At 50.8% G+C, this 14,980-nt stretch overlaps 1 protein-coding gene across 3 annotated transcripts in view; it reads left to right on the top strand.

Annotated features, from left to right (window-relative positions):
- Window positions 1-14,758, top strand: part of LOC122543809 (macro domain-containing protein CT2219-like) — a 955,696-nt gene extending 940,938 nt beyond the window's left edge. For all 3 annotated transcript variants that reach the window (XM_043682600.1, XM_043682599.1, XM_043682598.1), the window contains one exon: window positions 14,542-14,758. The gene's annotated coding sequence lies outside the window, so the exon portion shown is untranslated. The remainder of the gene's footprint in view (window positions 1-14,541) is intronic.
- Window positions 14,759-14,980: the final 222 nt, after the last annotated feature.

Genomic DNA, 14,980 nt, shown 5'->3' on the forward strand with positions numbered 1-14,980 from the left:
GCGCTGCGCCGCGGGACTGAGCCTGTGCTCCCCCCGCCGTGGGACTGAGCCTGTGCTCCCCCCGCCGTGGGACTGAACCTGTGCTCCCCCCGCCGTGGGACTGAGCCTGTGCTCCCCCCGCCGCGGGACTGAGCCTGTGCTCCCCCCGCCGTGGGACTGAGCCTGTGCTCCCCCCGCCGCGGGACTGAGCCTGTGCTCCCCCCGCCGTGGGACTGAGCCTGTGCTCCCCCCGCCGCGGGACTGAGCCTGTGCTCCCCCCGCCGTGGGACTGAGCCTGTGCTCCCCCCGCCGCGGGACTGAGCCTGTGCTCCCCCCGCCGTGGGACTGAGCCTGTGCTCCCCCCGCCGTGGGACTGAGCCTGTGCTCCCCCCGCCGTGGGACTGAGCCTGTGCTCCCCCCGCCGTGGGACTGAGCCTGTGCTCCCCCCGCCGTGGGACTGAGCCTGTGCTCCCCCCGCCGTGGGACTGAGCCTGTGCTCCCCCCGCCGTGGGACTGAGCCTGTGCTCCCCCCGCCGTGGGACTGAGCCTGTGCTCCCCCCGCCGTGGGACTGAGCCTGTGCTCCCCCCGCCGTGGGACTGAGCCTGTGCTCCCCCCGCCGTGGGACTGAGCCTGTGCTCCCCCCGCCGTGGGACTGAGCCTGTGCTCCCCCCGCCGTGGGATTGAGCCTGTGCTCGCTCCGCCGCGGGACTGAGCCTGTGCTCCCCCCGCCGTGGGACTGAGCCTGTGCTCGCTCCGCCGCGGGACTGAACCTGTGCTCGCTCCGCCGCGGGACTGAGCCTGTGCTCGCTCCGCCGCGGGACTGAGCCTGTGCTCGCTCCATCGCGGAATTGAGCCTGTGCTCGCTCCATTGCGTGATTGAGCCTGTGCTCGCTCCGCCGTGGGACTGACCTTGTGCTCGCTCCACCATGGGACTTAGCCGTGGGACTGAGCCCATGCTCACTCCTCCGTGGGACTCATAAACGGATGATCCAGAGCTCCAGGCGACTGTTCAGGTTTTTAAACTGTAATGGAATTAACGGTCCGCTGAGCAGACAGTTGAGTGTAGCTGAGTCCACAAGAGGATCCGCCATGGTTGTGCTGAATGTGTGTGGGAACTTACTGTGTGTGAATTGGTTGCTGGTTCCTATTTGCAACAATAACTGATGCAGCAAGCATACTGATGCTGTGAAACTTTGAAAGGGTTCAGAAAAGATTTACAAGGATGTTATCAGCGTTAGAGGATCTGGATGGGTAAATGAATGGGAAGGCTTTGGAAGGATATGGGCCGGGTGCTGGCAAATGGGATTAGATTGAGTTAGGATATCTGGTCAGCATAGATAAAGTTGGACCGACGGGTCTGTTTCTGTGCTATGCATCTCGAGGACTCTATAATTACTGGAAAGTCTACTTGGATGCCCTGAGGCCATTAAAATGCAGGTTCTTTCAAATCATGCTTTTTTTTTGAAAGGGGTAAGTGGGCGTGGAGGGGGAATACCAACAGGAAAAGCTTCATATATATAAAACCTTCAAGCTAAACAGTTCCTGCTGAAAGCTCTTTAGCAGATAAATGGTGGGTGTTACAACAGAAAACCATTCTTGTCTGTCCTCATCAGTTCTCACAATCAAAGAAACTGCTGAATAATTTACCATCAAATTATTCCTGTCGGCTCTTTATCAACTAAGCTATATGTCTTCGTTAAATATTGCTTACCCAGGAGGTACAGAATGGAAGATTTTGAAATGGCTAATCCCACTGTTAACTTAGCATTAATGAATAAAAATAACCCACATTTCACAGGGACTGGTTGCATTAATAATGGGACTTTTCTAGGTTACCAAACAACTGAATATAAATTGTATCGTCATGAACAATACCCTTCCCTTCACTCCATTTTCTTTCTTACTTTTCCTTAAGGTACTGGCTTAGTTTACGGGGACAGTTCTGTCAGCTGACCTTGGTCCTGTCCTCTTATGGAGTCACATTCAGTGACTCTGGATGGCAACCAAGAGCAGTAGTGCCTCAGTGATTGACCTTTGATCTGTTGCTGAAATGAGCATCAGATGAAGATAAACCAAGTCTGGCTGTGAGAACCACTGGGCGAATAGCTTATATTATCCTAGGTTTTTTTTCTCTATACCTACCACCTGTCCTGATGGGGAAGTCAACATTAGCAGCAAGTGTCCAGCACATGGACCTCGAGCAAGGCCAGCACATGTACTTCCAGTGGGACCAGCGCACAGACCTCCAGTGGGCCCAGTGCACGGACCTCCAGTGGGCCCAGTGCACGGACCTCCAGTGGGCCCAGTGCACGGATCTCCAGTGGGCCCACCACACGGACCTCCAGTGGGCCCACCACACGGATCTCCAGTGGGCCCATTCCATAGACATTGAGCGAGCCCAGCGCACGGATCTCCAGTGGGCCCAGTGCACGGACGTCGAGCGAGCCCAGTGCACGGACCTCCAGTGGGCACAGTACACGGATTTCCAGTGGGCCCAGCGCACGGACCTCCAGTGGGCTCTGCACGGATCTCCATTGGGCTCAGTGCGTGGACCTCCATTGAGACCAGCACACGGACCACCAGTAGGCACAGCGCACGGACCTCCAGTGGGCACAGCGCACAGACCTCCAGTAGGCACTGCACACAGACATCCAGTGGGCCCAGCGCACGGATCTCCAGTGGGCCCAGCGCACGGACCTCCAGTGGGCACAGCACACGGACCTTCATTGGGCCCATCGCACAGACATCCATTGGGCCCAACGCACGGACCTGCATTGGGCCCAACGCACGGACCTGCATTGGGCCCAGTGCATGGGCCTCCAGTGCGCCCAGTGCACAGACCTCTATTGGGCCCAGTGCACGGACCTGCATTGGGCCCAATGCATGGACCTCCATTGGGCCCAGCGCACAGACCTGCATTGGGCCCAGTGCATGGGCCTCGAGTGGGCCCAGCGCACGGACCTCCATTGGGCCCAGCGCAAGGACCTCCAGTGGGCGCAGTGCACGGAACTCCATTGGGACCAACACATGGACCTCCAGTGGGCCCAGAGCACAAATCTGCAGTGGGCCCAGCGCAGGGATCTCCAGTGGGCCCAGTGCACGAATCTCCAGTGGGTCCAGTGCACGGACCTCCAGTGGACCCAGCGCACAGACCTCCAGTGAGCCCAGCGCACGGACCTCCAATAGGCCCAGCGCACAGACCTCCAGTGGGCCCAGCACACAGACCTCCAGTGGGCCCAGCGCACGGCCCTCCATTGGGCCCAGCTCACGGATATCCGGTGGGCCCAGCACATGGACACTGAGTGAGCCCAGCGCACAGACCTCCAGTGGGCCCAGTGCATGGATATTGAGTGAGCCCAGCGCATTGACCTCCAGTGGGCCCAGCGCACAGACCTCAGTGGACCCAAGTGCAGGGACCTCCAGTGGGCCCAGCGCAAGGACCTCCAGTTGGCCCAGTGCATGGACCTCCAGTGGGCCCAGTGCATGTACCTCCATTGGGCCCATAGCATGGACCTCCATTGGGCCCAGCACACGGACCACCAGTGAGCCCAGTGCATGGACCTCCAGTGGGCTAAGTGCACGGACCTCCAGTGGGCCAGTGCATGGACCTCCATTGGGCCCAGTGCACGGACCTCCATTGGGCCCAGCGCACATACCTCCAGTGGGCCAGCGAACGGACCTCCAGTAGGCCCAGTGCATGGACCTCCAGTGTGCCCTGCACACGGAGTTCTATTGGGCCCAGTGCATGGACCTCCAGTGGACCCAGCACATGGACCTCGATTGGGCCCAGCGCACGGACCTCCAGTGGGCCTAGCGCACGTACTTCCATTGTGCCCAGTGCAGGGACCTCCAATGGGCTCAGTGCACAGACCTCCAGTGGGCCCAGCACATGGACCTCCAGTGGGCCCAGTGCACAGATCTCCATTGGGCCCAGTGAACGGACCACCAGAGGACCCAAGTGCATGGACCTCCAGTGGGTTAGCGCAAGGACCTCCAGTGGGCCTAGCCCCAGACCACCAGTGGGCACAGCGTACAGACCTCCAGTGGGCCCAGCGCACAGACCTCCAGTGACCCCAGCGCATGGACCTCCAGTGGGCACAGCGCACGGACCTTCATGGGGCCCAGCTCACAGACCTGCATTGGGCCCAGTGCATTGGCCACCAGTGGGCCCAGTGCACGGACCTCCAGTGGGCCCAGCGCACAGACATCCAGTGAGCCCAGTGCACGGACATCAAGCGAGCCTAGTGCATGGACCTCCAGTGGACCCAAGTGCATGGACCTCCAGTGGGCCCAGCACACGGACCATCAGTGGGCACAGTGCACTGACCTTCAGTGGGCACAGCACACGGACCTCAAGTGGGCACAGCACACAGACCTCCAGTGGACCCAGTGCACGAACCTCCAGTGGGCCCAGCGCACAGACCTCCAGTGGGCCCAGCGTACGGATCTCCTGTGGACCCAGTGCACGGACCTCCAGTGGACCCAAGTGCATGGACCTCCCGTGGGCCCAGCGCAAGGACCTCGAGTGGGCCCAGTGCACGGACCTCCATTGGGACCAACGCATGGACCTCCATTGGGCCCAGCACATGGACCACCAGTGGGCCCAGCGCACAGACCTCCATTGGGCCCAGCGCACGGACCTCCAGTGGGCCCAGTGCACAGACCTCCAGTGGACCCAAGTGCATGGACCTCCAGTGGGCCCAGCGCAAGGACCTCCAGTGGGCCCAGTGCACAGACCTCCAGTGGACCCAAGTGCATGGACCTCCAGTGGGCCCAGCACACGGGCCACCAGTGGGTACAGCGCACGGACCTCCAGTGGGCACAGTGCACAGACCTCCAGTGGGTCCAGCACATGGACCTCCAGTGGGCCCAGCGCACAGACCTCCAGTGGGTCCAGCGCACAGACCTCCAGTGGGCAAACCACACAAACCTCGAGCTGGCCAATTGCGGAGGAGTGCAAGCCCAGCACACAGACCTCAAGCAGGCCCAGGACTTGGACCTGGAGTGAGCCCACTGCATGGACCTCCAGTGGGCCCAGCACACAGATCTCAAATGGGTCCAGTGCATGGATCTCAAGTGGGCCTTGCGCACGGACATTGAGTGGGCCTCACGTGGAGGAGAGCGAGCCCAGTGCAGAGGACAGTGAGCCCAGTGTATAAACCTGGTGTGAGACCTCACTTACTATTCTGAGGTGAGCACAGGGCCTGGCATCAGAATTGGTAGCTGTTACATTGGCAGAGGTGACATTGGCAAGGTAGGCCAAGCAATGGACAATGGCACTTGAGGATCAGCGACTTTGTTGTTGGCTGAGTCCACCACTGGCAGTGGTGAGCCAGTGACAGAAGGACCTAACAGCAAGAGGCAACTCTGACATTGGTTGGTCCAACACAGACAACAGCAAAGCGGTGAAGGAGGGATGATAGTGCAGCCATCATTAAGGATGAGCTGGCTCAGGAACACACATCCACTATCTCAATGCTATATCTTTCTTTACTCCCCCTTCTTCTTAAATTATTCAAAATGGTACCGAATCATGGAACCAAACAAATCTTTTCACTGTGTTTTATTGCATTCCTACTGTAAAATACACCTGACAGTTATGACTCTATGACTCTGTATCTCGGGATCCCATATGGTGTGTGCTGTCTGAGAGCTAAATTTTACCACAAATCAACAAAGTGCCAATTTTGTTGCATTTCATGGCGTGTTTCTCTCCTTGATCCCTAACGAATTTTCTCCCGCTATGTTTCCAAAATTGACCTCATTAGCTGTGCATCCAGCAGTACTTTGCTTTGGTCAGGGATTATGTCTGTGTTGCGTCTCACTGTCTCCAGTCAATTACAAAGCTTAAAGAATATCATTCACGTTTTAAAGGCTGGTTAATGGACAATCAATTCTTATCAGCTGGGAATGATATTTAAGTGAATCTGATTCCAACCGAAATTGATTGGTGCTCAATCGCATCATCTCTCAAATGTAGTAATTATGTAATGAATGAAAGAAGTCAGCAGGCTGATTACTCAGTACAGCCAGACTCAGCTTTTATAAAGTCTGTCAGTCACAGTATCTTTTAAAGAGGGTGTTTCCCCACTGGAATACCTTTTAAAATGAGTGAATTTGGCAGCACTTGTGAACTGATCGCGTAAGGCCCAGTCTCATGGTAAAATTATGGCCAAGTGGAAGCATACAAATAAGGAGCAGGAGTAGGCTAAGCCTATTCCACCATTCAGTGTGTGCATGGCTGATCTAATTCCTCCACACTCCCATCTCTTCCCTTCCACCCCGATAATCTTTCACCTCCTTGCCTTTCTCAATGTCTCTGCCTTCAACAGAGTGAAATGACTCTGCTTCCACCACCTCTCAAGAGGAAAGTTCCACAGGATCTCAATTCTGTGAGAAAAAAACTCCTCCTGTCTTAAATAGTGACCCTTAATTTCAGACTTGACCTAAAGGATATCAATTTCCCGGGAATGGAGGGCTTCAGTGAGAAAGAGAGGCTGGATAGGCTGGGACTTCTTTCACTGGAGCATAGGAAGTTGGGAGGTGAGCGTATGCAGGTTTATGAATTAATGAGGGATAGAGATAAGTTGAATGGCTTTTCACTTGGCTGGGGTTTTCATGACTCGGGGTGAGAGGAGAAAGATTTGAAACAGACATGAGGGGCGATTGTTTTACACAGAAGGTAGTTCGTATGTGGTATGAACTTCCTGAGAAAGTGGTGGATGCAGGTACAGTTACAATGTTTAAAAGACATTTGGATCAGTACATGAATAGGAAAGGTTAGGAGGGGTGTGGGCCAGGAGCAGGCAGGTGGGACTAGGTTAGTTTGGGATGAAAGTCAGCATGGACTGGTTGGGTCAAAGGGTCTCTTTCCATGCTGGATGTCTATTCTCTCCACATCCATCCTCAGGGTCAATTAAGTTGTCTGTTAATCTTCTGAACTCTGTAGAAACATGCCCGGTCTGTCCAGCCTTCCCTCATAAGACAACCCACTCATTCCTGATATCAGTCTAGTAAACCTTCTGAGAACTGCTTCAGTAAGGTGAACAATAAAGTGCACACCGATGCATTCTCATTTCCACCTATCCACTACATCTTCTACTCTGACATATCATGTTCACAACCCACCTCCATCCACTTATTGCATTCCCAGCTACATTCCCCCCAGCCACACCCCCGCCTCCCCCCTCCCATTTATCTCTCAGCCCCCTTGGGCCACCCTCTCACTCTTGAGGAAGAGATTATGTTCTATACGTCGATTCTCCTGCTCCTTGGATGCTTTTCCAGCACCACACTCTTTGACTATAATGAGAGATGTGCCTACTGAGAAATGAGTCACAAAGGTGAATAATAGTTCGAAGAAACCAGCTAGAGGCTGCCAAGAGTTGGTCATGGATAAGTCTTTACTAGCCACATTACTAGCCACAAACTACCAGCAGAGACAAGGACAGCAGTCTCTCTGATGTGTTGGATGGAACTCCAAGCCACCGGCTACTTGGCAACCTCAGCAGAGGACTGTGAAATCTTTGGATTTTGCTGCGGTTGTGCTGAGAGGTCGGAGGGGAGGCTGCTGCTTGAATTAGGATATGAGAGCCTGGATGTGTGACTCGAGTTAGAGTCATAGAGCTGTACAGCACGGAAACAGACCCTATGCCCTCTAGTTTTGCATTCCACTACCCTGGGGAAAAGACCTTGACTGTTCACCCTATCTACACCCCTCATGATTCTTAAATGTTTGTTGTGCGTGTCTGGTAAAGGGGCTAAAAAAATACCAGGGCAGGTTGCACAGAGTTACTTCCATTCCCTTGAGTGCTTAAGATTTTGGGGTGATCTAACTGTGGTGTTTCGACTGGTTAAAGGACTTGATTCCTTACTGTATGGAAACAGGGCATTTGGCCCAACGAGTCCACACCAACCCTCCGAAGAGTAACCCACCCAGACCCATTCGCCTACCCTATACTTTACCTCTGACTGATACACCTAACACTATGGGCAATTTAGCATAGCCAATTCACCTGACCCGCACATCTTTGGACAGTGGGAGGAAACCAGAGCACCCAGAGGAAATCCACGCAGACACAGGGAGAATGTGCAAACACCACCCGAGGCGGGAACCAAACCCAGGTCCCTGGAGCTATGAGGCAGCAATGCTAACCACTGAGTCACCGTGCCACCCCATAGGGTCAATAGAGAGAAACTATTCCCTCTGCTGGGGACCAGTCCAGAACAACGGGGCAGAGCCCCTCAGGTTAGCTGTTCAAAGGATGATTCAAATAGTATTCTCCAAAAGGCTGTAAAGGCCAGGGCACAGTTGAAAATATCAAAACTGAAAAGGATAGATTTTTTTCATCAAGGGAAGGCGTTTAAGGGTTACAGAATCAACGTGATTAGAAGATCAGCCAGGATCTGCTCAGAGGGCTGAATGGCCTCCTGTTCCTATGGCCTGTTCCATAGCTTTATCAATACTCACTGCCTGGCTGAGGATTGACCACTGGGCTGAAAGCAGTGGAAGCTGGGAACTGCAGAAATGTGGCCTCCAAGAAAACCAGCACCTTTGAGGGAAAGGAGGCAAAAAAATTGGAGAATTTTTTTTAGAAAGCAATCATCATTAGGAGCTTGAGAGTCAGAAATAATTTATTTTGAATAAGTCAACTCCTTGTGATTATGTACTGCTGCCACGGTCATTGGGAGGGGGAAGGGGTGTTAGGGATGGAGTAGTGGGAGTGATCTGGAAAGAGTTAGTGAAGCCAGTAATGAGAAAGAGCTGAATGCCCAGTTGCAATAAGAAGATCAGTAAAACATTCCAGATTAATGACTGTATCTGCACAAATGTTTGAGTCCGCTCCCTCGCATTGTCAATGCTGTCGGTTCTGGAGATGACTTTTTTTGCAGGGGAGTTCTGATTCAGCATTTTGCATTTGATGGGAGCATTTGCTGATCCTGTATTTTGCTTCAGAGGTTGATGTCAAATTGTATTCTGTTGGTAGCTAGTGGGTGTCAGGTTCATCCGTCTTCCACTGCAGGACACAGTCTCCAGAACCAGGCCTTGCACCTCCAGAGTTCCAGCTCTCTTGAAGTTTTCAATGAGGTATCAGCCGTGGTAACCCTGCCTCACCTCAGAGTTGAGGGTTCATGACATTGAGCTGACATTAATCCAGGCTAAGGGACAGCCACACTTCCAGGCAGCACAGTAGCTCAGTGGTTAGCACTGCTGTCTCTCAGTGCCAGGGATGCAGGTTTGATTTCACCCTCTGTGTGGAGGTTGCACGTTCTCCCTGTGTCTGCACAGGTTTCCTTCTACAGTCCACAGATGTGCAGGCCATACTAAATTGCCCATAGCGTCCAAGGATATGCAGCCTAGGTGGGTTAACCACAGGAGATACAGGAGAAAGTGAGGTCTGCAGATGCTGGAGATTAGAGCTGGAAATGTGTTGCTGGAAAAGCGCAGCAGGTCAGGCAGCATCCAGGGAACAGGAGAATCAACGTTTCGGGCATAAGCCCTTCTTCAGGAAGAAGGGCTTATGCCCGAAACGTCGATTCTCCTGTTCCCTGGATGCTGCCTGACCTGCTGCGCTTTTCCAGCAACACATTTCCAGCACAGGAGATACAGGGTTATGGACTAAGCCAGACCACTCAAAACATTCTTAAGCAGGCAGCTCAGACCATAACTTTGCAATTTGTTTTGGTAAGTGTACAGTGAAAGTTACCCAGAGTAAGTTAGCTAGATTGACTACTAGATTTTAAAACTGACAGAAATGTATTCACAAAGTATCGCAGTGAAACACAAGAACAGAATAAGGTACTCCTACAGAAGTCAAACCTATCCAGCTAGACTTAATTATGCTGTTCTGAAGTTACACAACAGTCCCAATAAGCTAACTCCCTTTAAAATCCAGCATAAATGGAACACATGCTCACAGGTTGAAGCTGAAGGGCAGAAAGAGAGAGAGTTTCCACACAGCTCCCTGTTGAACTTCCAAACAGTTCAAGACTGAAGTAAAACTGCCCAGCTCAGCGAGAGAGCTGACCACTCCCCTTTCATTATACATGATCACTAAAACATGACCACTTTGGTCTGGAGTCTGTGGCCTCTCACAATCCTTTCCATCTCTGTACCAAACCAGACTGATCGGAGCCTGGCCCGGTTTATTGCCCCTCTGAAAAAAATCAAAGACAGAGTCTCCTTGAAGCAAGGAACAGTTTTTAGGAAAAAAAGGGGCTAGTTTTGTAACAATGGGGGAATTGTGGGTTTGGCTCTTCAGAGGGTCACTGTGGGCTCGATGGGCTGAATGGCCTGCTTCCACAGTATAGGGATCCTACAGCTGTCATCTTTCAAATAAGAAACCTAATATCCTCAGGGAAAGCTGAGAAATAAACTCCCAAGGCTAATTGTGAAAGAAGAGCAGAGCTTTCTCCCCAGTGAACTGGCCATTATGTAACCCAGCTGCTGAAAACTCTCTCCAGGCCAGGCAGCATCTGTGAAGAAAGGAACAGATTTAATGTACAGGCCCAGATTCAGAGGCTCTGTGAAAAGCCACAGAGCTGAAATGGTGAACTCTGTTTCTCTCTCCAAACCTGCTAAGCATCTCCAGCAGGATGTGCTTTTCATTATGGCCAATGATTAACCCTTAACCATACACTCACTAACACAATGCTGCTTGTGGGGCCTTGCTGTGTGTGAAAGATCTGCTGCATTTCGCACATTGCAGAGGTGACCACACTTCAGAAGCACAGCATTGGCTGCATTGCTGTTTGGCCTTCCTGAGGTTATTAAAGACCTGATAGAAAGCCCTCTTTATCTTTGTTGGTCTTTGAGCAGGTTCATGCAAGCACCAATGATGCCAAACGTCAATAGCTGATCTGTGTGTTCAGTCTGAAATCTCCAGCCTTATCATGGCATTGGAAACCACATTCATCCACAGAACAAAACTACGTGTTGAGAAAGGTTTGCATGTCTCCAATAGCATTAGTACTTTAGATGGTCCAGCTTTACAACAATGTTGACTGCACTTTAAATATTGCAAGACAAGTCCATTGAAAGACATGATGGGGGCTATCCAAATGCAAGCCTGCCTTTGCAACTTCTTAGTAATCCTGTGGGTTATCCACCAGACATTCAGTGTTTCTTCTGCTGCACCGGTGGCTTAACCCAGTGACCCCAAAAATCAGGGAAGCTATCAGGGTCAGTCCTTGGTTAGTGTTGGTCACTAGTCCTACAGCCGGGAGGAGAAAATGATTTGGATTTCCTGCACACGTCATGATCTAAAAGGTTTGCTTGGAATTGAAAATGTGGTAATTGGGGTTGTCTGTAATGACTCTTGCAATGGAACAGCCTGCTAACAATCAGCGTCAGAATTCGGATATTATCATTAAATTAGTAAGGATTGTGTGAGTGTTCCAAGAACTTCGCAGTTGTTGGATTTTCGCACGTCTCTGCACAATGTAAGTGCGTTAATTATCAAATTAAGTTGAGTGATGGCAGGTGCTAATCTTACCAATGCAATGTGGAGTGCAGTCGTAATGGAGTCAGGTGATACCAAACTAGGTTTCTTCAATCCTGATGTTTCTTATCAGGAAACTTGACCCAAAGATACTGCAGACCAATTTCAGTTCCATTGCTGGCAGTAGATGGGACAGCCACTGGGCTAGTAATCCAGAGGCCCAGGCTAGTACTGTCAGGACATGGTGGTGGCATTTAAATTCAGTCAATAAATCTGGAAGCCTTTGTCCGGAGGCTCACTGATGATGTTACCGAGTATGGTGGCGAAACGTCTGAAAAGGAACCTTCCAGCTCAGCGAGAAAATCTACATCCATAATCTGGAAGTGTAAAGCTAGTCTCAATGGATGGAGCCATTGATTGTCATAGAAACCTATCAGTCCTTTAGGGAAGGAAATCTGCTATCCTTACCTGGTCTGGCTACTCCAGAACCACTACCCCCCCGAATTAGCCCTTGTGATACACTCCATTCAAGGGGCAATGAGGGGTGGGAAACCTTGTCAGTGTCACCCCTTGATTTGAGTCAAGATTCTCATTAGTGAACAGCATAGAGTCATAGATGTGTACAGCAAGGAAACAGCTTTTGGTCCAACTCGTCCATGCCGACCAGGTATCCTAAATTAATCTAGTCCCATTTGCCAGCATTTGGCCCATATCCCTCCAAACCCTTCCTATTTATATACCCATGCAGATGCCTTTTAAATGTTGTCATTGTACCAGCCTCCACCATTTCCTCTGACAGCTCATTCCATACACGCACCACCGTCTGCTTGAAAAAGTTGCCCTTCAGGTCCCTTTTAAACCATTCCGCACTCACCCTAAACCTATGCCCTTTTGTTCTGGACTCACCCACCCTGGCCAAAAGACCTTGTCTATTTAATCTATCCATGACCCATTGCCATCCTACTGCGAGGGCATTTTGCCCACAGGGATAGGTACCCAGCTCACAGACTGGACCAGGGAACGTCACACTGCTCTCAAACTCCCTCAGTTTGTGCCTACTTAAGTGCTCACAGCATCCCTGCCGTACCTCACCCTTTGACGGTTAGCTCCTTCAGCCACACCTTAAAGCCCCACAGGAAACTTGCTGTTTCGCACAGACAGAAAGGCTAGCAGCAGTGATCGGTCAATGGAATGGGCATGTTGTATGGCACTGTGCTGGGTCAGTGTTAACCCTTCCCACGTCTACCAAGCACACTGCACATGCTTTAAGCTAACGGCCGTGCCTCAGTGTTGAGAAGGGGAGTTACCCTCAGCCAGCTCCAGTGAGGCATCTTCACGAGGGGAAGATTTACATTTCAGAGTTCACCAATAGTAAGAGGCTGAACCTGAAACTCACAGCTTGCGGAGTAACCAAGGTTATGAGCAATATCAAATGCACAGTGAAGGTGAAAATGGCTGTGACCACACCAGGAGTTAGTGGGTCTGTGAAGGAGGGACCTTCAATCTTGAGTGATGTGAGGCCCTTTTGAACTTAGAATCCCTACAGTATAGAAGCAGACCATTCAGCCCAACGAGTCCATACCAACCCTCCAAACAGCATCCCTTCCAGACCCTATCCCATCCCTGTAACCCTGTAACTGTTAAAGACAACAGCATTACAACAGAGCTGAAAATGTGTTGCTGGAAAAGCGCAGCAGGTCAGGCACATTCCAGGGAGCAGGAAAATCGACGTTTCGGGCATGAGCCCTTCTTCAGGAATGGCAACATTACAACAGTACAGCTTCAACACATCCAACATGTTCTATAAACCGTAGGCATTAACCTATTGTCTGGGAGAGCAACTCCTTGCCTCAGAAACTCTGAACATATCAGTAACGTAAGGCATTGATCCCGCTGTGCCGAGTTTGGACAGTTTGAAATCCAGGGAGAAGGAATAGGCTGGGGCTGTTTTCCCTGGAGCATCGGAGGCTGAGGGGTAACATTACACTGGTTTATAAAATCATCAGGGACATGGATAGGGTGAAGAGGGCATAGGTTTAAGGTGGGAGAGGGAAGATTTAAAAGGGACCCAAGGGGCAAATCTTTCACACAGAGGGAAAAGTGGGAATCCCGAACAAAGCTGGCAGAGTCTGGTGTCTTTCCTGCCTCTGGCAGTCCTTGATGAAAAGGCAGGAAAACAGCCCCAGCCTGTTCAGCCTCTCCCTATAGTTCAAACCCTCCAACCCTGGGAACATCCTTGTAAATCTTTTCTGAACCCTTTCAAGTTTCACAACATCTTTTCAATAGGAGGGAGATCAGAATTGAACGCAGTATTCCAAAAGTGGTCTAACTAATGTACAGCCGCAACATGACCTCCCAACCCCTATACTGAATGCAATGACCAACAAAGGCAAGCATACCAAGTGCCTTCTTTACTATCCTGTCTACCTGAGACTCCACTTCCAAGCAGCAATGAACCTGCATTCCAAGGTCTCTTTGTTCAGCAACACTCCCCAGGACATTGCCATTAAGTGTATAAGTCATGACCTTATTGAGTGGCAGAGGGAAGTTCAAGGGACATAATGGCCTATTCCTGCTCTTGATTGATGTTTTTTCTAACTGAGGAGAACAGTTCCTAATTCTATTCCCACTAATCCGATAGTTCAACTCAGTGAACCACCCTGACCGACTCCCAGTGAGCCAGTACAATTCCAAAGCAGTGCAGTGTTTGTGCTATTCACCTTCAGATACACCCAGTTCATTTCATCCAGGATCCAGTTTGTAGAAAGGAGGTTTTCAAGTCTTCAGTTTAGCCTGTATTTGCAGGGAGCTGGCCAATGTAGCATATTCCCCATGTCCCTGGTACAGAGCTACAAGGAAGGTGAGTGGATGGAAGACTGCTGTAAAATCATTTCTTCTCAGGGTGTGCAGTTACCCACACAATAAATATGGCAGCTCAGCCTCAGATGTGTTTGACCCTCCTAGAGTGTGAAAAATGTTGCCACCGGCACATTAATATCTCTTTGAAAAATGGAAAAGAGGAGAGAAGCCATTGCCGTTCGATTAACCTACTCTGCCCATTCCCAATTGTCAACACACCCTACATTCATTAACATTTAGCTTGTGTTTTTGATGGATTAGGTGCCAAGTCCAAGAGCCTGCTTTAAGAAACAGCATCATTGAAGGATGAAGCCCTTATTACAAGAGGAACGCTGGAACTGAAGACGCTGCAAGAAATATATTCCTCACGGCTCCCGTTCTAATTCATTTCTGCCGAGACTTGATCTACAAGCTGGAAATTTGATGTGGCATGAAAATTATATGCGACAAAGCAATAAATTCTGGATTATATAGAACATCCATAATTGAAGTCAGTATAATGGTCACAGAAAATCATCAAATGTGCTAACTTTATACATTGTATTTACTTTGCTAATGATTTTCTCCCCCCCAGTATGTCTGCTAATAGAGAATGTTTCAATTCTATATGTAACTTTCTGCTGTCTTTCCAATATCTGAATGTGACTTTCCCAGTTCTCAGTTCTTGCCAGTAATGTCCCATTGATAACATAACTCCCTC

The sequence above is a fragment of the Chiloscyllium plagiosum genome, chromosome 45 (genome assembly GCF_004010195.1).
Source record: "Chiloscyllium plagiosum isolate BGI_BamShark_2017 chromosome 45, ASM401019v2, whole genome shotgun sequence".
Lineage (NCBI taxonomy): Eukaryota > Metazoa > Chordata > Chondrichthyes > Orectolobiformes > Hemiscylliidae > Chiloscyllium > Chiloscyllium plagiosum.